Genomic DNA, 24992 nt, shown 5'->3' with positions numbered 1-24992 from the left:
CTGACAAAGCAGAGGGTATAAAGTTAGTCTGAATTCATTCCATGGGCAAACAAGAGAGCTGGGAATCAAATCCAGGTCTTGCTGAGACCTGAACCTATGTTGCTTAACCTTGCCAAAAGGAAACTGAGCATAAATACTTGATTGCTGCAATACCTGTTCTCCCATTGCTTCCACAAACCCCCGACTCTTAGCTAAGTACATGAGCATTGAGAATAAATACTACATTACCCAGCCTTCTTTGCAGCCACGTGGTCATGTGACTCCAATCTGACCAATAGTTATACCCTTAAAAGGAAGGATCATGCCTCTCTCTTCTTGCCCTCTTTTCTCCAGCTGGAATGGAGGTGGTTATGTGCAATCTTAGACTATGTCATTAAGAGCAACATTCTAGAAATGGCAGAGCAACAAGGCTGAAGGAGCCTGTGTCTCTGCATGGCCTTATGGGATGGAAACTGCCTTGTATGATATATGTGAGAAAAATAAATGTCTATCTTGTTTAAGCCTGACAAAAGAAGACAATTTTGTGTCCTAATAATACAGATTTATGTATGCATTATATTTCTACACTTCTTTTTAAACTTTTTTTTTTTTGAGACAGAATCTTGCCCAGGCTGGAGGGCAGTGGCACTATCTCAGCTCACTGCAACCTCCACCTCCCAGCCTCAGATGATCCTCCTGTCTCAGCCTCCTGAGTAGCTGGGATTACAGGCATGCACTACCACACCTGGCTAATTTTTGTGTCTTTAACAGAGATGGAGTTTCAACATGTTGGCTAGGGTGGTCTTGAATTCCTGACCTCAAGTGATCCACCTGCCTCAGTCTCTCAAGGTGCTGAGATTACAGGTGTGAGCTACCATGCCTAGCTGTATGCATTATATTTCTTTAGGTAAGCTGTAGCTCCAAGAAACTAGGGCTTCATGTAGTGTATCTTGAGCTTACCCAAGAGAAAAGCTTTAGCCTCTAGTACAGTTGACATTTGGTCTGGCTAGTGTCTACAAAATTCAAATAATCCATGAATGTGAGGGAGGTCACCATGAAAACAATGTCTTTCAAGCTATAGAACCATTTTGCCAACTCGGTAAAGCTTTGGGAGTCTTTTGTAGCTGCACCACAGTGAACCCAGGCCATATAAAACAGATGGTGAGAGATCCCCTGCTCATCAAACTACACATATCATGCCCAATATCAGTCCCACTCCACATGCCACCCAGTCAATCCTTCTTCATTAAAATTATTAATATAGTCATTATTATTAATATGACAGCTGTCACTTAATAAGAGCCCACCTCGCATAGTCTCTGCCATATTAAAAATTTAATATAAGTAGAGGTTTTAATCCCTGTTTTACAGTGGGTACAACTGGGGCTCAGAGAGATTAACTTTCCCAAGATCACAGAGTTAAGAGCAAAGGTAGGAATTCAGCATTTTCCGATGCCAGAGACCTGCCCCTCTTATATAGGAATGTAATCCAGAAAGAGCTGGGTAGACCAATTCCATTGCCTCTGACCCACTTTCAGGAAAGATGTGACCAGTCCAGACTGGTTGTAATTGGGTCTCGCCTAAAAGCAGCCCTTTATCCCCAGCTCTCTGCCTCCGGGACTTCTTTCAGAAACATAATATATTTCTCACTTTTGTAATCACTGGCTATGTTGACAATAACCCATGCTCTCTCTCATATCTTAAAGCCAGGCAAGTCAAATCCAAATTCTTTATCCTCCTGGTCTCCAGACATTAGTGGACTAAACCAGGCTTGCTGGGCTTGGTCCCTAGTTCTGTTCCCTTCGTTCTCAAACTTGCCCCTTTCCCGTGAAGCTGAAGCCTGGAATGCCTTTTTGGAGATGAGCTTTGCACAGAGTCCAACTCTACACTCTACTTGTACCCTAACCCTTTGACCTATGATAGATCCCGCCTTAGCTTTCTCCAAGAAGCCTAAGCTCCCAAACAATGACATGGCAACCACCGCCCCCACTCTCTGCTGCTCATCTTGCATCTTGGCCAGCTCTCAGCCTATAATTCTTTCCAAACTTGCCTGTATAAAATAATCATGTACATGAAGTAAAACAGGAGCCTCATATACACACTTAATAACTCTTGTGTACTGTACAAGAGGGAATTCAACTTTATAACCCCCAGAGCTTTTGAATGGTTCTCATTTAGCTTTGCATTCCTGGTGTGAGATCTGAAACTTCTCTCTTTCTGCCCCAGAGTGTTGCTGCCTTTTGAAACTGTTGTGTCTCCAGATTCCTTGGGACCATTTCATCTCCATCTCTGCTTCTAATTGGGGGATTTGTGTATTTCTATTTAGCCCTAGAGCTAAACGTCAGGGTTTCACTTAAAATCCCATATTTTGGGAACTGAGTACATTGTACTGGGGAATCTTCAAGTACGAGCATGTCAAAGTAGATGGAATTAAATGGATCAGGTAATCCTCCCATCCAAGAGCTCAATTGCAGGGTAAGAAGATGGGCTCCTACCCTTGGTATCCATCAAATCCCCTGTGTGATGTTGGCCAAGTCATTGGTCCTCCATGGGCTATTTTCCCCAAAGATAATTTTTCTGTAGTAGGCGGCAATTTCCCTGTGTCTCCAGTCAGTTAATTGGGCAATATCTATCCTCTAAGTAAGTCTTAGATTTGGGGGGTGGGGGGCAGTCAATATCAAATCCTTTCTTGTACTGACTCCATAGGCATGGTCATACTTATTAAAATAGCTACAACAATATACAGCTGTGTTTTTAAAATTAGCTTTATTTTGTAAAATATGCACAGACAGTGGCACCAAAGGTTATGGAGAACAGGAATTGAGAGATGCAATTAATTAATTTCATTAGTTTGGACCTTGAGCATATATCCATGGTGCCTGGTCTTTGCCAGACACAGTGGTTGACACTGAGAAGACAGATGAGCTGAATGTAACCCTCGGCTTACATCTTCAATCGCATTTCAATCCCTACCTTACTATACACTCTGGCCACACTGGCTTGCTTCATGTTCTTCGAGCATACAAATTTCACTCCTGCCTCAATGTCTTTGCATGTGCCATCCCTTCCAGGCAGGATTTCCTCCCTGCTAGTCTTCAGATGCCTTCTGGGTCTCAACACAAATGGCTTCTTCCATGAGAGGACTTCTTTTCCATCACCACCTCGTTCTCCAGCACTCTCAACTTCATCCCCATTATATCATCTTCATGGTGTGTGTCTCATTTGAAATCATGCTGGCTATGTGATTGCTTACTGGTTTATTAAGAGTACCCTTTTCTCCCACTGGACCATAAGTTCCTTGAGGTCAAGAGGCCTTGTCTTTCATATTTGTCTGTATCTTCAAGGTCTAGAGCAGTGTTTGACATGTAGAAACATTCCATAATTAGGGAAGAATGAATGACTAGGGCCACAATCAAATGAGCTTCGGAGTTACAGTTTTTAAAATGCACCTAGCTAGCTGGGCACAGAAGCTCACGACTGTAATTCCAACACTTTGGGAGGCTGAGGTGGGCAGATCACGTGAGATCAGGAGTTCAAGACCAGCCTGGCCAACATGGCAGAAACCTGTCTCTACTAAAAAATACAAAATTAGCCAGGCATGGTGGTGCACACCTGTAGTCCCAGCTACTCTGGAGGCTGAGGCACGAGAATCACTTGAACCTGGGTGGTGGAGGTTGTAGGGAGCCAAGATCGTGCCCCTGCACTCTAGCCTGGGCAACAGAGTGAGACTCTTGTCTCCAAAAAAAAAAAAAAAAAAAAAAAAGAAAAGAAAAGAAAAGAAAGAAAGAAAAGAATAGAAGAAGTAAAATGCACATAGCTAAATCTGTCAGGCCCAACCTTGATTGTTCCCTTCAACTATTCAACACCTACATTCTATGATACAATTTCTTCTAGAACAGTGTATTTGTTTGTCTGTTAATTTTTTTAAATTTTTTAATTGTACATATTTATGAGATACATACGTATAGTAATCAGATCTAGGTAATTAACATATTTATTACCTCCAACATTCATCATTCTTGTGTTGGGAGCATTCAATATCCTCCTTTTAGCTATTTGATACTATATAATGTGTTATTGTTAACTAGAGTCATCCTACAATGCTGTAGGACACTAGAACTTATTCCTGCTATTTAGCTGTAATTTTGTCACATTTAATTTGTCCCTAACCCCTCTTCCCTTACCCTTCCCAGTCTCTAATATCCTTTTTCCACTTTTTATTTCTGTGAGATCAGCTTTTTTTTTTTTTTTTTAGCTTCCACATATGAGTGAGAACATGAAAGGTTTCAACTTTCTGTGCCTGGCTTATTTTACTTAACATAATGTCCTCCAGTTCTGTCAATGTTGCTATGAAAGAGAGGATTTCATTCTTTTTTATGGCTGAATAGTGTTCCATGCTATTCATCCACATTCTTTATTCATTCATCTATCTTTAGACACCTAGGTTGACTTTATATCTTGGCTGTAATAAACATGGGGGTGCAGATGTCTCTGATGTACCGATTTCCCTTCCTTTGGATAAATGCCCACTAGTGGGATGCTGGATCATATGGTAGTTCCATTTGTAGTTTTCTAAGTGAGGAGGTTTGGCTGTGTCCCCATACAAATATCATCTTGAATTGTAGCTTCCATAATTCCCACGTGTTGTGGGAGGGACTGGGTGGGAGATCATTGAATCATGGGGTGTTTTCCCCCATACTGTTCTCATGATAGTGAATAAGTCTCATGAGATCTGATGGTTTTATAAGGGGAAACCCCTTTCACTTGACTCTCATTCTCTCTTGTCTGCAGCCATGTAAGACGTGCCTTCTGCCTTCTACCATGATTGTGAAGCCTCCCCAGCCATGTGGAACTGTGAGTCCATTAAACTTCTATTTGTGTATAAATTACCTATCTCAGGTACCTCTTTATCAGCAATGTGAAAATGGACTAATACACTGAGGAACCTCCATACTCTTCTCCACAGTGGTGTGTTACAAACACTTAACCCTTAATTCAAAAGAAAGCCAAATCTACAGAGCAGTCACCGTTAAGGTGTGGAGGATGCAGTTAAGGCAAGGGTGTGGTCTGGAGCCCCACCCATTTTGCCCCATCCCACCTTCTTTCTGCTGTCCTTAAGGCACCTCTGTAGCCTCTCAGGATAAATTTCCATGTTTTATAAATCATTCTGCCAAAAAGGCACATGCACTCATATGGTCATTGCAGCACTATTCAGAGTAGCAAAGACATGGAATCAACCTAAGTGCCCATCAATGGCGGATTGGGTAAAAAATTTAAAAATGTGGTATATATACACCAAGAAATACTACACAGCCATAAAGAAGAATGAAATCATGTTCTTTGCAGCAACATGGATGCAGCTGGAGGCCATTATCCTAAGTGAACTGATGCAGGAACAGAACATCGAACACTGCATGTTCTCACTTATAAGTGGGAGCTAAACATTGGGTACATATGGAAGCAATAGACACTGAGGACTGCTAGAAGGGGGAGAGAGGGAGGGGAGCAAGGGTTTAAAACTACCCACTGGGTATCATGCTCACTACCTGAGTGATGGGATCATTTACACTTCAAACCTCAGTGTCATGTATCATACCATGTAACAAACCTGCACATGTACCCCCTGAATCTAAGATAAAAGTTGAAATTACTTTTAAAAAAATTTGATAGTTTGAGAGAAACTTTCTTTCAGTTCTGAAAAATGCTGGCAAGTATGCTGTGGACAAATAGGGAGCCTCTGAGGTCAAGTCCTTTTAAGAAGTACATGATTATTTCAAGAAATACATACTAAGTGTGTACGACATCCCAGAAATTGTGCCAGTTGCTGGGATACAGTGAAGAACAAGACAAGCACAGTTCCTGTCCTAGAGGACATTATAATCAAGGGATTAAAGGAAATTCTACTAGGGTAAAGAACATAAATGGGATTCCGCACTCAGGGACTGTGCTGTGCATGAGCTAACGTATTCTGGAAATATGTGGGTATATGTTTTACCTAAAGTTAGTGAGAATGCCACAGGTCTAGTGTTCCACAAAGCAGGCTTTGGGAAATGCTTGTCAGGGCCAATTGCTGTTAGCATCAACAGGGAGTGAACTCTATACTATTACCAATTTTCAAAGCATTACAACATAAAAAATGTAAATAATCCTGGATGACTCAATCTGTTTGATCTCTGATGATTCATAAGGCATTTTGAGATTCCCGTGTCTTGGATCATCCTTTAAACATGGATTATCTTTGTAGTTGGAGCATGTGGATGTATCCATTAAAAGAACTCAATATCTAGCTGGTCAGCTTCAAGAATGGTCTTGTTTTGTGTTTATATCACTTTGTGGCCGTGTCTCTTGTACTCACTTTTCTAGTCATTCATAAGAGAATATAATTCTTAGAGCAGAAATGCCTGTAGAGAGATTTTCACCTTGAAAAATATGCCTCCTCCCCAAAATCAGGCAGAAAAATCCAACCAAAGGAGAGAGCTCCTGTCATTCCTCCTATCCCTGGGATGGAATTGCTTCTTGCTATGTGTTTCCAGAATGCTGTACACACAATTATAGATAGCATTTATCACAGTGATTATTACTCATGACAACCAGTCAGTGCTCAGTATTTTGTGCCAGGTGCTTTGCAAAGTATTTTCCATATATTGTTGCTTCTACTTCCAACATTCATAGGCACTAGGTCCTAGCACTATTCCTGTTTTAAGGGTGAGAAGACTGAAGCTCAGAAAAGCTAAATAATTGCCCAAGACAACATGATGAATAAGTTGAATTCCATGATGAGTAAGTGGGATTCCGGAATTTAAACCTAAGCCCATATAATTCCCACGTCTACACTCTCTCTTCCATATTTCCCAATTAATGACTTAAGAATCCATCACCACCAGCTTGGATCTTCAACTTCTTGAGTGACATATTTGAGTTTCATTCAGCCTAATGCAGTTCATGGTGTCCAACGAGTGCTCAGGAAAGCTAGTTGAATGAACTGTGAGAGGCAATATGATACAAAGAAGAGAGCTTTGGGTTAAATAGCAAGAAAACTGTATCTTTCTTCAGAACATGTAAGTAATCTACCATGTGACCCTGAGCAAGCCCCTTCTTCCTCTCTGAACCTTGGTCTTCCCATCTGTAAAGTGGGAGGATTGGGAAAGATGATTGCTAAAACAATCTTTACCTCTGAGTCCAAATGACCTATAGTGGGAACTGGTGCCAGGATCCCTAAGAAGATAGACATAGTGTTGTTTGTTTCTGACATCTTCAATGCTTAGCAGAGTGCCAGGCATACAGTCATGTTCAATTAGTACTCACTGAATAAATGAGTGGATACTGAGACTCATCCAAAGCTCTGCTGAGCGTAAACACATCCCAGACCCCACATCCCAGAAAGAAGCAAAAAGCCACTTCCTTGTAAGGAAAGATGGATCCACCAGTGAACCACAGCACTGGCTCAGCCCTTCAAAAATAAAGTGGTTGGAGTCCAGCCACAGGGACAGACAGAAGCTGGGGATGGAAGGCCCCCCAGCATCCCCTCACCACCCCACCCCACTCATGAACTTAAATTCCTGGGTCAGATCTTTCATCACCAGTATGTAGCCTCTGGAAAACATAAAGGAGAATGGTCCAAATCTTGTTTTGTAAGCTTTGCCTTACATATCACCCTCCCTAAAACAGAGGAGGAAGAGACTCAGGAAGCCAAGAGACATGGCCTTCCAAAAATCCCCTGATGGGAAATAAATAAATAAATATATCAATCCAAGACGTCATTTTTTTCTTAGTTAGGAAAACATGTTTTCCTTGTTTGCTGACCCTCTAGCATTTTGGAGCTTGGGGAGTTGACTGGGTGCCTAGTGTCCATGAACGTTTGCAAGTTCATCACCCTGACCTTCTTGGCTGTTAAATCTTAACACTGGTTGCTGGCAAGTGTTTTAACTTTAAAAAAAAAAAATCTTTGTTTGCTTTTTTTTCCCCCCAAACACCCTCATCATAGAGCTCATACTTTGGGACTATGTGTAAGGTTTTGTCAGGTAGACTACAGATTTCCATGCAGACAGCCAGAGTTTTCTTTTTCCCATGGACTCCCTGGAATTCACCTGAAAACTTACTGATTATTTATGTTCTAGCGTACTTTCAGGAAAGCCATCCAGGACTTTATATCCACAGGAAAACTGACAAATCTAATCAATTCTTGAGATACAGTTCTGTAAAGTCTTATTCATTTGGATGCCATCAGTTCAGAATTTTTGGATAATTCAGACAGTCTGGATAGAAGTTTCCTTTTGCACAGCTCTACAAAAATAGTTTCTTAACAAATTGATAATGCAAAGCAGACTGTCGGAGCGGAGAATGAACTGTCGTCAAGTCCTTCAGAATAGCATTCACTGAGAAGCAGTCGATGGTTAGTTACAAATTATTTTTATCAAATAATTAAGGTGAATCCCAGGCAATCCACCCTATCTTAGGAAGAGCATGGTACAGGGGCAGAAATATGGCTTTCATTGTGTCCAGGCATGGGCTCAAATTCCAGCTATGCAACTCGTGAGCTTAAATTACTGTGCAGAAGCCGCTTGACTTCTCTGAGTCTTAATTCTGACATAAGGGAAAGTTTGTGGGACAGACATGAAAATTGGAACTCACATAGGAAAAGACAAAGTTTCCTAAACTATGCTCAGAAGGACTTTAAGTCTATAAGATGTTAACACTTAGTGCATGAAAAAGGGATCCATGGTTTAAGAAGTTTGGGATAAGCTAGGCTAAACAAAATTAAATGTGTTTGCATGCTTGCTTTGTTTGTTTATGTGCAGGCCTTCTCAGAGCCTTTGATATTATGCTTTATATTGTGAATCTCCAAAAGAAGGTTATCAGTTTTCCTCCTAGGGAACTATGATAAATATGGCAGTCATTATCCACAAATTGAGGGGCATCTATAAGGAACTGGGGATAGTATTAAAGGATGGATCCAAAAGTGTAAAGAATAGTCCCTACACTAATAAAATTGAAAATGGAATCGGTAAGACAGGACTGGTCCTTGGCAAACCCAACAGGAAGGCAGAGGGCAGGAAAGTCCATTGATGTGTCTCTATAAGTCAGTTTCCAGAGGCAGAGAGCAGGGCGGGGAAGGGTGGAGGGTGACCTAAGGGAAAAATAGAAAATATTTGGGATTGAGACACTGTTTTAGAAAGAGTTGTCGGGATGATCCCTATGAGAAAGTGATGTTAGAGGGAAGACTTGAATGAGAGGCACCAATGAACTTTGCAGAGATGTGGGGAAAGAACATTTCAGGGAACGCCACTTTGGGATCTTAGGAGAAATTCACAGGGCATGATGAAATAGAGGGAAAGAAGGTCAGTTGTGGGGATGCGTGAATGAGGTGAAGAGTGTCAGCAAGTGACGCCTAGGGGCCTTGAGAATAAGAAATTCATTTAAAAAAGAGAGAAATCTCTGATGCTTATAGCTGCAGAGAATGAAACAGAAGCCCCCCCACCCCCACCCCCAACAATTGAATAAATGGAGGGTAGAATGGTATTGGCAAAATAAATGATTCAAAAAATGACACAGAGGCAGGAATTCACCTTGCAGGTTGGGGCAACTGGAGGGGAACCCATCCATGGATGATGTAAACCATTTCTTCCAAACCTCCTCCCTTCTTTCTTTCCTTCCTTTCTAATAGCTTTATTGAGAAATAATGTACATATGATGAAATTTACCCACTGAAAGTATACAACTAAATGGATTTTAGTATATTTATGGAGTTGTGCAACCATCACCACAGTCAAACTTTCCCATCACCTTGGAAAGAAACCTTGTGCCCATTACAGTTATTTCTCATTCCCACTCCAGTCCCAGGCAAACACTTATCTACTCCGTGTCTAGAAATTTGCCTTTTCTGGACATTTAAATAAATGAAATCATAGAATATGTGGTCTTTTACATCTGGCTTCTTCTACCTAACATCATGCGTTTGAGGTTCATCCATGTTGTAGCGTGTTTCAGTGCTTCCTTCCTTTTTATTATCCACTAGCGTTCCATTGCATGGCTATGCCACGTTTTGTTTATCAGATCACCAGTTGATGGACATTTGAGTTCTTTTCACTTATTGGCTATTACAAACATCCAGGTACAAATTTTATGTGGATGAATGTTTTCATTTTTTTTTTTGATTAATGCCTATGAGTGGAATTGCTGGGTCATGTGGTAAGTCTATGTTCAACGATTTGAGAAACTGCCACACTGTTTTTCAAAGCAGCTGCACCATCAACTCTTTTTCTTAATTTGTGAAATGTGTGAGTCTTCATCTTTGTCTTCGGCTGATTGGAGCAAACAGGAGCACATGATCTAAATTGGACCAATCAGTTTTTCCTTCCTAAGATCTTCTTATGAGGACATATTGATGGATGTATGTTTGTGTCTACAGTAGTTTGAATAATAGACATGTGCAAGTGACATAGAAAAGCTGACCACAAAGACAGGAAGTTGACCTATAGAGAGAGAAACAGAGATGACAAGCCACATGAAACCAGGAGAGGTGGACAAAGTAGTCTCAGGTCCTGGGTTTCTGGGTTCCTGGTTCCAGGCCCTGATGAGGCCTATCATGCACCTTTGACCTTGTCATCTTCAACATATCCCAATGCCCTGTAATACATTCCATTTTTTGTATGATTTATGGTAAATTTTTGCTTCCAACAACTAAAAATTCCTTAACTAACTCAAAACATTTTGCCTATAGCAATGACTGGGTAGAAGAATAAAATAGGCTTAACATTTAAACTATAACAACACAAGCATTTATAAGGTACATACCATGTGTTCAGCACTATATGAGTGCAATATGTCCTGGCCTTCAAATAGCACACAGTAGGGTCATTAAAGTTCTAGCAAACTGTTACAGAAGAAATACAGACGAGCATAAAGCAGATGAACAATGTTTTTAATAGAGAGCTTTTTAAAAATGTTCAGGCTGGGTGTGGTGGCTCACGCCTGTAATCCCAGCACTTTGGGAGGCTGAGGCAGGTGGATCACGAGGTCAGGAGATCGAGACCATCCTGGCTAACATGGTGAAACCCCGTCTCTACTAAAAATAAAAAATAAAATAATAGCTGGGCTTGGAGGCGGGCACCTGTAGTCCCAGCTACTTGGGAGGCTGAGGCAGGAGAATGGCATGAACCCGGGCGGTGGAGCTTGCAGTGAGCCGAGTTCACGCCACTGCACTCCAGCCTGGGTGACAGAGGGAGACTCCATCTCAAAAAAAAAAAAAAAAAAAAAAAAGTTGTTCAAGTAGATCCTTGTACAATTTGGTGGAAAAAAAGTAATATAATGAAAAGCTGCCAAGATTATGGAGTTAAAACTCCTTAGGTGCTGAAAGAGCTTGAAATAAAAGACATCCCTTAAGTACTAAGCATTATAATTATAGGCTCCTTTAAAGAACCACAGTCAGTTCTCCTGGTGACTAATCTTGATCGTCTGTCAAGAACTGGAGATGGAGAAGTCGCACGAATGTTGGGCAGCAGTGTCTAATTCTGGGGCCATCTTGTGGCTTACTTTCTTAGGTTCCCCCAGGAGCCTGTCTGTGTCATAACAAAGACTTCATCAGAAATTGCTTCCTTGATTCTCCCAAACCTTGCCAGGCAGGAGAAGATAGAAAAGAAAAAATAGTCTCAGTGAAGGAAATATATGAAAGATCATGGGGAAGGAAATACAGCAGATAAGTTTCTTTTTTCTTTCTTTCTTTCTTTTTTTTTTTTTTTTGAGACAAGTTCTCACTCTATTGCTCAGGTTGCAGTGCAGTGGCTCAATCTCGGCTCACTCCAACCTCCACCTCCTGGGTTCAAGCAATTCTCCTGCCTCAGCCTCCGGAGTAGCTGGGACTACAGGCACATGCCATCACACCTGGCTAATTTTTGTATTTTTAGTAGAGACAGGGTTTTGTCATGTTGGCCAGGCTGGTCGTGAACTCCTGGCCTTGTGTGATCCAACTGACTTGGTCTTCCAAAGTGCTAGGATTAGAGGTGTGAGCCACCATGCCCGGCCAAAAGTGAGACCCTCTGGGGTAAATTTCTTAATTAAAGGGTCAACATGTTTTCTGTTATTTGTTTGGTTTCTCAATAGAAGATAAGCCCCAGGAGGGTAGGAACTGTGTCTGGAGTGGACACCATTGAATCAATATTCTTCTAGAACAGTATTGGGTGTATAGTAGAGAGTCCATTACTACTTGCTGAATAGATGAGTGAAGTAAAGTACAGCATTTCTTACTTCCTTATTTCTCAGTTGATGTCAACTTAAGATCTTGCCAGGAGGTACACAATACAAGAAAAATATTTCAGGTGATAAACTATGGAATCTCTGACAACATGTGAAAGACCCAGGGGAGCCTCTCACATGAGATGCCAGATTTCAGCAACTGCAATGAAGCCTAGAAATGAAAAAATATTGCATTTCATGTATGCATGTATATTCCTTTGTTCATCCCATTGTCATTAAATGTGCTGGGTTCATGCTACAACCAGAGATGATTCAGTGGTACCTCATTTACAGCAGAAAGAACAGACTTGTGAAATGGTCTTTCTTCAGTGACTTACTACACTCTAGCCCAGCACTGTACAGTAGAAATCTAAGGAAACCCACATTTGTAATTTTACATTTTCTACCAGTCTGGACAACATACAAGAACCCCATCTCTACCAAAAAAGTTACAAAAATTAGCTAGGCATGGTGGTGTGCATCTGTAGTCCCAACTACTTAGGAGGCTGAGGTGGGAGAATCACTTGAGCATGGGAGATGGAGGTTGCTGTGAGCCAAGATCGCATCACTGTACTCCGTACTGGGCGACAGAGCAAGACCCTGTCTCAACAATAATTAATAAATAAATAAATAAATAAATAAATAAATTTTCTAGTAGTCACATTTTAAAAAGTGAAAAGTAACAGAATTAGTTTAAATAATATAAGTGATTTTAACCAAAATATTATCCTTTCATCATGTAATCGACATAAAACTTATCAGTGAGACACTTTACATTTTTTTTGCATCCTAAGTTTTTAAAATCTAGTGCATATCTTATGCCAATAACACATCACATGTGGATGCTCAAGTTTGTTGAAAATTCTTGATTTATATTTAGAATTCAGAAAATTTACAGTCAAAAAGACTTTAAAAGCCTTCCAATAGCTGAATCATGTCAGGGTTTTCTGTTTTGTTTTGTTTCGTTTTGTTCTGTTTTTGAGATGGAGTCTCGCTCTATCGCCCAGGCTGGAGTGCAGTGGTGCGATCTTGGCTCACTGCAAACTCCGCCTCCCGAGTTCACACCATTCTCCTGCCTCAGCCTCCCTAGTAGCTGTGACTACAGGCTCCCGCTACCACGCCCGGCTAATTTTTTGTATTTTTAGTAGAGATGGGGTTTCACCATATTAGCCAGGATGGTCTCGATCTCCTGACCTCGTGATCCGCCTGCCTCGGCCTCCTAAAGTGCTGGGATTACAGGCGTGAGCCATTGCGCCCGGCCAGAACCCTGGCTTTTAACAGTCCAGAGTTATGTCCTGGCTGAAAACCTAATTCTCTCAGTCCTTTTATAGCCAAGAGCAGCCATCAGACTGCGTTTTCATCAATAAAGTTTTGCATGGAAGTGTCGTGTGTTATTTCTAGGATGTTTTTGTAGAAGGAAAGGGTCTTCTGCTTTTCTCCTTCCTGCTGTTCTGGATGCAGGTGACATGCTAAGATTGGCAGATCAGGACATTATGCAGCACCTTGGTTCCCGATGAGTGAGAAACTTCATGTGAGAGCAGCGGTAGGCAGTCATTTCCAGTCTTCTTCCACTACAGAACCAGCTTGCCAAGGACCACCTCTTGGGACTATCGTTCTGTGAAACAGAGTTTGAGAAATATATTTTAGGTGATCTGGAAGGCATGATGAGGTGGTTAGTGGCTGAGATTCAGTGAAATCCATCTATAAACTGTGGGTGAGGCTTCTGACCTTTTGGGATGTTGGAGGAATGGTGAGATTTCAGCAGGGGCAATGGTCACCTTACAGCCTCATGGCTGGGCCCAGTCATCAGTCTGTGAGGTCAAGGGGACCGTAGGTGGTTTGGTGGCCAACAGCAGTGACTGCTTCAACATATGGCGTGGGTTTGTAGTTTTTCTGCCATGCAGCTGCATGTTTATTGTGGTTCTCCTGCTGATTGTCAATTGACATTAGACACTAAAGAATGTTCCAGTGCCTCTCAAATGTATCGTGGCTTCTCATAAACTTTTGTTTGTTGTGGCTGAAATATGGGACGATGAGACCTTTTTCAGCCTGTATTTTTGGAGCAGCTGTTTGATGTTTGTAAGAGAACATTTCTTTGTGTGCTTTAAACCACCGTAGATGGGAGTAAAGTCAAGATGTGACTCCTTACTGCACTTTAGAGAAATTTTATCATGGCTTTGGATAACATTTTTCTTAAACTCTCTACCAAAACTTGGTACCTCAAGCCAAGCAAGTTGGAATTATTCACAGAGAGGAAAGTATCTTTAATCCCCAACTAGGTTACGGTATCCTTATAAAAGAATTAAAGTAGGCATTATTCCAGAGACTCACATGAATTTTCATTATCGTAGCCCAGCACAGAGCTTAAGCAATTCTATGCTACTAGAGTTATTTCTTTATCCTGCAGCACAAGCCAAAAATTGGGTCCCTTGATTTGCTGACCGAGGATAGCATTCAGAAGAAATGAAATAGATCCATTGGCCTCCTGTGGCTGCCAGGCCAAGTGGGCATTGAGGTTATAAAACCTTATATGAATATGATATTAGCAATAAATGAGAATTACTATTGTTAGAGTCATTGTGTTGATTTTCAAATAACCCTGACAATTATATGTTTCTAATGCTAAGAACAGATAAATTCCATTAGCAGCTTCCCATAAGCATGATGCTAAGTTCTTTACACAAATAATCTCAAACCTCCCAATAATCCTAGGAGGTAGGAATTGTTATTAATGGCATTTCATGGAAGAGGAAAGTGAGGATCAGAAAAATTAAGTAATTGCCCAAGGACATACAGCTGAGACTGGTGTCCAACCTAAGGCTACTAGACTCTCAGGATCATGAGCTTAACACATTATTCTGCAATTACTGCTTAACAGCTACTATACAATGAAGTAATGAGACTGCTACTTCTTTTTTTTTTTTTTTTTTTTTGAGATGGGGTCTCACACTGTCGCCCAGGCTGGAGTGCAGTGGCACGATCTCAGCTCACTGCAACCTCCACCTCCCTGGTTCAAGCAATTCCCTTGCCTCAGCCTCCCGAGTAGCTGGGATTACAGGCGCGTGCCACCATGCCCAGCTAATTTTTTTGTATTTTCAGTAGAGGCGGGGTTTCACCATGTTGGCCAGGCTGGTCTCAAACTCCTGACCTCAGGCAATGTGCCCACCTCGGCCTCTCAAAATGCTGGGATTACAGGTGTGAGCCACAGCCCCTGGTTGAGATTGCTACTTCTTCAGTGACCACGTTTACTATGACTCCATGGGGAAAGCATTTGGGAAGATATTTTTTCTGAATGCATTAAAGAAATGTATTGCTGGACTTTCTTTTTCTCATCCTTAAAACAGGATGCTGACTTCAACAGTGTGTGGTGAGGATTAATGAGGCAGTGAATGAGAAGGATTCAGAGAGATGGTGGTAGGAGCCAAAGTCTCGGCTAGTGGGATTTGAAATGGTGGGCTTTTAAATTTTCTCATCGGCGCTAGTTCTTTCAGTGTACATTTGGTTTTGATTCAAAAAAGAAAAAAAATAGATTTTCAAAATGGAACCCAAGACTGTTCAACTCAACGATTCCCATACCATTGCAGCCTCTGCAAATGAAGTTGGTGGTCGCAGTTAGTCATGATTAATTCTGTTAGCCATGCACGTGTCTTAAAAACACAACTGCCAAATTTTGTGAGCTGAGAAGTTCTCAGTTCCGACCCACAGGCATGCATATGTAGGGATTCCAAAGAGGGTTTCCAGGCATGGCTGAAACTTCTCACATGGGGCTACTCTTGTATTTGGGAATGAGGCTAGGCCAATCCATCCTGGGTCTTCAGGAAGCATCTTGGCTTTCCAAGTCTTGGGCAATATTAGCCAAGAATTGTTTATCTGTTTTGATTTTTGCACTCTTTCCAAGTCGAGGACATCTGTGAAGTGTTTTCTTGACTGCAAATATGGACCCTCTTTAGTTTGCCTGTGTGTGTTTGTTTTTTGTTTTGTTTTGTTTTGCTCCATCTAGAAGAATCACCAAAGAGAATAAAGGTACTATTGAGGGAAGAAGCTCACCTGACAAAAAATAAAATAAGGAAAATAACAGGAGTGTCGCTGTATTTATAATGTTGCTGCCAAAGGCCATGTGTGTATTATTGGATGTTAGGAGCTGGTGTAACATTGAGGGGGGAAGAAAACAAAAACCACAGACTAAAGTCAGACTATGTTATGTTAAACTCCTGGCTCTGCTCTTCACAGCTGTGTGACTATGAGTTAGTTACTTAACCTTTCTGAGCCTCAGTGGCCTTTTCTGCAAATTGAGAAGAAATGTGGTAAATAATAATCATAGGCTATATTTGTTGGATGTTTATTATGTGCCTTTAACTCATTTAATTCTCAGAACAAGTCTTTCAGCTCAGTAATGCTATGCCATTTTAAAGAAAATCAAGGTTCAGAGATGCAATACCAGGAAAGGACTCCTATGCTGTCTGACTCTGGGGAATAAGTGCTTGCCTAATCATGGAGTTAACACATAAGGTTGCTCTGAGAATTCAATGAGAAGATTCACATAAAATGCTGCCTCCTAACCAAAAGTATAGGCAACAAAAGCAAAAATAGACAAGTGAACCTACATCAAACTAAGAAGCTTCTGCACAGCAAAGGAAACAAGCCACAAAATGCAAAGGCAATCTATAGAACAGGAGAATATGTTTGCAAGCCATATATATGATAAAGAGTTAACAATCCAAAATATATAAGGAATTCCTACCCTGTGTAACAAAAATCAAATAAACTAATTAAAAAGTGGGCAAAGGACTGTACAGACATTTCTCAAGAGAAGACATTCAAATGGCTAACAGGTTTGTGAAAAGCTGCGCAATATCACTAATCAGAATCAAAACCATGATGAGATATCACCTCACACCTTTTACAATGGCTATGATAAAAAAGACAGAAGCTAACAAATGTTGGTGTGAATATGTATGCTGCTGAGGGAAATGTACACTGATACAGCCATTATGAGAACAGTATGAAAGTTTCTTTAAAAATTAAAAATCAAACTATTATATGATCCAGTAACCCCACTTTCAGGTATTACTCAAAAGAAATGCAATCAATACTTCAAAGAGAAATCTGCATTCTCGTGTTCATTGCAGCATTATTCACAATAGCCAAGATATGGAAGCAATGTAAATGCCCATAGACAGATGCATGGATAAAAAAAAATGTGGTACAGATACACAACGAAATATTATTCAGCCTTGCAAAAGAAGAAAATCCTGCCATTTTCAATAACATGAATGAAACTAGAGGACATTATGCTAAGTGACATAAGCCGGTCACAGTAGGACAAATACACCATCCCACTTATACAAAGAACCTAAAGCAATCAAATTCATAGAAGTACAAAGTAGAATGCTGGCTGCCCAAGCTGGGGGATGGAGGAATGGGTGGAAAATGGGGAGTAATTATTAAAGAGTAAAAAGTTTTAGCTATGCAAGATGAGTAAGTCTTAAAGAACTACTATATAGCATAGTGTCTATAATTAGCAATACTGTATTGTATATTTTTTAATTTGGTAAGAATAAAAACTTTTGTTAAGTGTTCTTATCATAATAATAATAATAATAATAAAGAAGGTGGGAGGAAACTTTAATAGGTGATGAATATGTTTACCACATAGATGGTGATGGTTTCACATACATATCTCCAAACTCATCAAGCTGTATGCATTAGATATCCACAGCTTTTTGTAGGTCAATTATACTTCCATAAAGTGGATTTTTAAAATTCCCTTATTTAAGTCTTAAAATTTAAAAAAGAACAGAAAAAATACCTGTTACCTCCTGGGCATGACATACTCAATTAAAATAGATTTATGGATATATAGATAGAGTGATTGAAAAAATACACACACACAAAGAAACTTCCACTTCTCAGAGCTAAGGGAAAAAAAGGAAGGTGAGCAGAAAGGAATTTTCAGATAATGAGAGCTTACCATTACAATGAAACCATTGATATCCAACATTGAAGGGTCCAGAGGGGGAAGAGATTTGACAGAATGTGATCAATGTGGGAAAAGATGAATAAAGCCTCTATTCTCCCTAAGACCGCAGCCACTGAGGCATCAGGATGTTACATGGGAACATCAGCTTCCAGTAGGCCAACAGGTCAGGACTGTCAGGAAATACCTGTGGGTCCAACTAACAGGAATGTGGAGAATCTTCCATGTTAGAGCCAGTGACAATGAAAAACTATAAAGCATCAATAGACCCTTGGAGCTGAGCCCTGGAATTGATCTCTTCTTATTCCAAATTTTCAAAAGGTAGTTCCACTTGCAACTTTGTAGGTACTACACCATTTATTGAGCCACTGCTATTTCAGAGTCCTGACTTAGGTGCCGTGGGAAATAGGAACATAGGTGTCACCACCATGGAACTTGTAATAAAAGTGGAGACAATTTAAAATCCATGTGGTAGAATTAAAAGTAAGATTGAAATAAAGGTAAATTGCAAAGCATATGAATGACAAAACATCACGTCCACATAAATGCCATGAAAACATAAAAAGTATTGAACCAAAGTTCTGATTATCTGAAACCATCAATTGACTGGAATTCCTTTCTTCTATTTCACTTTTAGGAAAAATGAATGGATCAAAAAATAAATAAAACTGGATTCAGAAATTTAGTCAAAAGGACAGCTCAGGGCATAGTCAACTTTACCACCAGAACATTTCAACTTCATTTCTGGATATCTTTTATTTACTTTCACTAGACTGCCAATTTCATGAGGTTGGGGCCACATTTTTCTGTTTGTTGCTGCATCCCTAGAGTCTAACAGAGTGCATGACACTTAGTAAGAGTGCAATAAATATTGGCAGGATAAATGCTGACCCCCAAGTGTCCCCCAGGTACTCAATCACCAAAGGAAGATTTCAATTGTGATCATCACCGGCCAAGAAAGAAGATGCAATAATTTTATAAAGATTTTCAAAAATGAGGTGTGGTAGATTAAAGCTGACCACAAATTCTTTGCTAATCCTCTCATTGAGAAATGCAACCTAATTCCTTCCCTTAGAATCTTAACTGACTTTAGTGACTTGGTTGACCAATGGAATGTGGCAGAAGGGACATTCTCAAACTTCTGAGACTAAGTCATAAAAGGACTTTTGAGTTCCACGTGGGCCTCTAGAGAAAATGTTCCTCTTTCTGTGAGGCTTCGGCTGCCATGGAAGAAGCTCAAGTACACTGGGGTCTCTGTGCTTGGGAGAGGCCATCTGTAGGCAGCCCAGTTAAGTCTTCACTGAATGGGTTTTAGCCAGGTCCTCCAAGTCTCTACAAGGCACCAGAGTTCAGAAAATTTTTTCTGTAAAAGGCCAGATAGTAAATATTTGAAGCTTCGAAGGCCATATAGTCTCTGTCATGACCAATCAACTCTGCTGTTCTAGCATGAAAGTAGCCACAATGCATGAATAAATGACTGTGGCTGTGTTTCAATAAAATTTCATTTACAAAAACAGATGCCAGATTGGATTTTGCCTGAAGACCATAGTTTGCTGACCTCTGCTCTAGACCAGCCCAAGTGCCCTCTGCTAATATTGCATGGAACAGAAGAATCATCTAGCTGAGCCCTGCCCAAATTCCTAACCTGCAAAATTATAAGTTACAATGAAACAGTTGTTGTTTTAAGCCACTAAGTTTGGGGCAGTTTGCTATACAGCAACAAATAACGAGAACAAAAGAGCTGGAACCAAAAAAATGTCTGGGGTAAGGAAGGTAGGGATAACTCTCACTCCATTCCCCATAAGCACTACAGTTGCTACACATGAGCACTGAGAAGAAAATACAGGCATAATCACCCGGGACTGGATTATAAGGTGAGACTATCCAGAAGTAAAGATATTTGAGCTAAGAGTTAAAGAGGATGTTGCAGATGGGGGAAGGACAATAAGAAGAGGGGTAAAGCACTGGCAGTGTTGGCAGGACACCCTTGTTGCACCACTCCAGGGACACTGTTCCTGTTGTAGTTCATGTGAATAGAGCCACCTGGAGATGGTCATCATGGTAGCTCTGGTTAAGACAGATCAGGAGGCAGTCTAAACAAGCTTTGGAGTCAGATGGACCTGGGTTCACAACCTGGCTCTATCTCTTACTAAATGCATGATCATAAGCAAGCTATTTAACCTCTCTGAAGCTCACATTCCACATTTCAATAATACACTTCTATGTAAGTAAAATTTCTGGTATATAATAAGTCTTCAATAATATAGCTTTAATATATATATGTAAATATATAGATGTGTGTGTGTGTTTATGTACACAAACATATTTATAAACAAACAGAAAACCTACAGGGGCAGTGGAGTAGAGTGTGATTGAAAGCAAAGGTTTTCCAATGCATTTGTTGGTAAAAGTCATCAAATGTGCATGGAGCCCTTGCTCAAAAATTGTGAGAAACTTTAACATATTATCTTAAATACATGTCAATGTATTTAAGAATCACTTTGGGGTCTTTGTTGAAATGGATAACTGCCTCCTCCCCCAAGAGATTCTGATTCAGCAGGCCTGAACTGGGATCCAGGGATTTGAGTTGTCGACAAGTACCAAAGGTTTTGCCGATCCAGAGAGTCATCCGACCACACTTTGAGAAACTTCTTCCTGTAAGCCTCACAACATGAAGAACAAGCTCAAAGACGTCAGGTGGCTCACCCAAAGTCACCCAGTTGCACAATGCAGAGGTGGGTGTCTTGCTCCCTGTTCCATCCTCTTGGCCCTATCAAACACCTACCTACAAACCAGGTGTGATGGCCATTGCTATTTTTACTGTGTCCCCAGGTTCCCATTTAAAGGCCTGGCATTGAGCAGCTGCTCTGCGAATATTGGCTGAATAGAACTGAATCAAAGTAAATCAAATGTCAGAGTTGAAAAGAGTTTGGGAATCTTCCAATCCAATCATCCCATTGTACAGATGGAAAAACTGAGATTAAGATGGTAGAAGGTGGTAGTCCTCATCCACACAGAGAACAAAGGCCTGGTTTCTTAGCTTAGCATGCTTTGCTCTCCCCCATTTGGGACTTTGCACAAAAATGACATGCTAAATAGATGTGGCATGCTTTCTGGTCAGTGGTAAACTGAAGCCAAGAGTGATCAAATCCCACCTAGTTCCCATGACACTATAAATCTCGGCATTATGTTAAACATGGTGGGCAGCAGAATTACCAAAATAATCATGAAATCAGTCCTTTCTTGGTCTGGCAAAATTGCTCTCAACCTGTCACTCTATTATTCCATGTTATGGCCCTTGGATCAGTCTAAACAATCCCCCTTCTATAATTAAAAAAAATATTCCATTGCTAATGTCCCCAGCTCCCTTTAGTGAAGGGAGCAGCTGCCAGGTGGGATAACGGAATGCCGGACATGTGAGATAGCAGGGCCAACAGCACAATGAGCTATTACGAGTTCCGTTTATTTTGCTTGGACAACAATTCTTAGAAAAAGGGAATTAAAGGCTGGAGTCTACACCCTCTAAACTTTTCTGGACAATGCATGAACTATCTCTTTTTACACAAAGGGTTGTTTTGTCATCTGTTTGGGCTCGTAATTACAGCTCCCGCACTTCACGAGCAAGGGAAACTTGAGCAAATAACTTAGCCTGTGTGTACCTCAACTTCCTCAAATGTAAAATGGGGGTGAAATAATAGCATCTACTTCTTGGGATAGGACGATGGAAAGGAATAATTTACGTGAAGTTCTTGGCCCAGAGCAAGTGCTCAGTAAATGTTTACGTGTGGTGCCATTTGCAGTTAACAGCCTGACAATGGAGTTTTCATTTAGTTCTTTGTGTTGTAGACTCTTCTACAACCCGAAGACTCTTCATTTAGTTCTTCTTTGGGCCTATACACTCTCCAGCATAGTTTCCGTGTAGCTGGGTTTAAGAAAGTCGATTTGGGTTATGTCTTACTAAGGGCCCATAAAACAATCACAGTGTGAGAATGGAAGGTAAAGTTCTCTCTTGAAACCAAAAATGTGAGACTTCTTTGCTTTTATTTCCCTTCAGGACACCCATAATGTTTTCTGTTTAAAGGTGGGTGAAACTGGGAGAAGTTAACAGGAAAGCCAAGAAGCCAACAAGGCAACTCTCTTCCAACAGAGAACAGAAAACCCCAACACGTGTCCCCAAATTGTTCTTTCAGAAAGCTAAGGTGGGAGGGGACTGTGGATTGATCCAGTTTGGTAATCTCCAAACCTGGCCTTGCTTAAGAATCTCCTGGGGAAGCCTGCAAAAAATACAGATTCATAGGCCTTGGCTTGTAGATTCTGACTGAATAAGGCTAGGGTCTAGGAATCCGTATTATAACACCCTTTTCCCCAGGTGATTCTCACATAGAAATGCTAAAGATGGAATTTGGGAACCACTGATCCAGCTTAATTGTAACAGATGGAGAAACCGAGGCTCAGGGAAATAAATGATGTATCTAAGGCCAGCCAGTGTCAGAGATGGGTCTCTAATCCAGGCTTCTGATTCAGCTACACTACACCCCTTGGAAATATTTCTAGGGGAATCTAGTGTATTTTCTCAGGTTGGCGTTGTCATTAGACCACACATGGAGAATCTCAGCCCCTTCTCTTCAATCTCTAGGTCTCAGAGAACCATGAGGCATCCTCTGGGAGACCAGTTGGGAATCAGTCGTTTAATATTTCCCCATTGTTCCCAGGGGTACCTTTTCCCACACCCTTATCTTCCCCCTTGCCCAAGCAGAGTTCACAAAATAGGTAGCTAAAACCAAACTGAGGAATAGAAGCATTCTGCAAGTTTGTAGAAACAGCCATTAAAACCATTAGCAAAACATTGACACCAGCCTGACCGGGAATTATTCTTTTTTTTTTTTTTTTTTTTTGGAAGACTGGAATGGTTTTAACATCTCTGATTGCAACAACTGATCTGGGGACACAAGCCTGGTATTTAACTCTGCATCTGCTGGTGCAGCAGCTCTGTCAAATGGCCCCTCTGGCTGGGCACCACTCAATGCTATCAAGATCTTTAATCTTGAAAAGCCACAAGATAGGACCCTTTCCCCATTTTTGTTGCATGTGGTTACCCAGGACTTAGGAGCAAATGGATTAATGTTTCAAAGCCTTCTGAGATATTTGGATACATACACCTGATAGTCTAGATTCTGGGGGCTCAGGAGACAGAGTTTATGCGCACATGCTTTATGGGGCAGACTTTGCTACGGCCCTGATAATGGAGGTTCTACTTATGGCAGGAAATAAGATTGTATACAGAAACCCCAAGATGAGGAGAGTATCTGGTAACAGGCCATTCTCCAAGCAAGGCTGGTATTCCAGTAGATAGGCTGGGAGAAAAGCACAGAGTGAGAGCATGACCTTTCTCTTGTCCGTTTGTTGACCTAACCTAACACCTTGGTAATGAAGGGACACTATAGATGCTTAATGGGTATTTAGCAAAGTTCAACTCACATCTCTGTCCATTCATCAGGGAGCTTTCAATTCCTAAGGAAGAAAGCAAGGAAAAGTGAGATCAACCTTGCAGTCAGGAGACAGACAGGCCTGAATTTGGTTGTGAAGTCATTTACCAGCTGTGTGGCCTTGGCCAAGTTGCTAAACTTCTCTGAGCCTCAATTTCTTCATTTATAAAATGGGGGAGGCGGAGGTTGCAGTGAGACGAGATCATGCCGCTATACTCCAGCCTGGGCAACAGACCCAGACCCTATTTCAAAATAATAATAGTAATAATTAATAATAATAGTGCCTAGGAGTGTAATTAGTGATGTAATATATGGAAGCACTCAATAAATGGTAGTTGTTGCTGAGGCTGTAGCAGTTACTATTTGGATGGTTCAAGATTCCAACATATCAGATTCTCATCCCCTAGAAAAAGGGAACCTGAGGCTGCCGAAAGCCAGGGCTATTCCCCAAAGGTTTGATTAGTTCTTTAGCTAGGACCTCTATGTTTGCAAGAGACAGAAACCCAACTCAATGGGTTTAAGGAAATAAAAATAATTTATTGATTCACATAATTTAAAAGTCTAGGGGTGGAGTTGTCTGCTTTCAGGTATGATTGAATTCAGGTACTCAAATGATATCATCAAGCTTTAGTTTCTCTCCCCATCTTTTAGTTTTATTTTCTACTGGATTGAATTTATTCTCAAGATGGCAGCTTCATCCTTATAGCCCACTAGCCTGGCAAACCCAGCAGAAAGAGAACTCCAGTTGTCCAATAGTTTCAGTGAAAACCCAGGGGCCTCCCCTCATTGGCTCTGACTGTGGCAACTTAGATTATGTGCTCAGCTTTGCACCGATCACCATGGCCATAGGGAAGTGGAACTCTTATTGGCTAGGCTGAGTCACGTGATTCTGCCTGATTACTGAGATTGTGCCTAAAGTCAAATGGGCAAAGAATGGCATAGGGAGCATCCCCTGCAAAGTGCTGGGATTACAGGTGTGAGCCACTGCACCTGGCCTCTGGTGAGGGCATTTATATATATAACTTCCTGGAGGACAATTTAGCAACAGCTATCAAAATTCAAATGCACATACCCTTTAAGAATTCTAGGAATTTATCTTACAGTAAAGGGCAAAATAATCTATATACAAACACTGTTACTAATAGCAAATGATTGGAAACAATCTAAATATCCATTCACCAGGGGACTGGCTAAATAAATGATGGTACATACATACAATGGAATATTATAAAATGACAGCTGTAAAAAAGAATGAAGCAGCTCTTTATGTAATGATTTGGGATGAATTATAGCATATATTAAGTGAAAAAGGCAAGATG

The 24992-nt window shown here is 40.8% G+C and overlaps 1 long non-coding RNA gene across 2 annotated transcripts in view; it reads left to right on the top strand.

Moving 5' to 3' along the window:
• LOC107967797 (uncharacterized) overlaps positions 1–24992 on the top strand; it is a 63362-nt gene that overhangs the window by 37184 nt on the left and 1186 nt on the right. Inside the window, exons 4-6 of one of the 2 annotated variants that reach the window (XR_010148160.1) lie at positions 4771–4833; positions 18825–20061; positions 20748–20922. This is a non-coding gene — a long non-coding RNA (uncharacterized LOC107967797). Of the gene's footprint in view, positions 1–4770; positions 4834–18824; positions 20062–20730; positions 20923–24992 lie in introns of both variants that reach the window. The other variant, XR_001708509.4, reaches the window with a different exon arrangement.

Source organism: Pan troglodytes, chromosome 10 (genome assembly GCF_028858775.2).
Source record: "Pan troglodytes isolate AG18354 chromosome 10, NHGRI_mPanTro3-v2.0_pri, whole genome shotgun sequence".
Taxonomy (NCBI): Eukaryota; Metazoa; Chordata; class Mammalia; order Primates; family Hominidae; genus Pan; species Pan troglodytes.
This window is presented reverse-complemented; position numbering and strand designations above follow the sequence as displayed.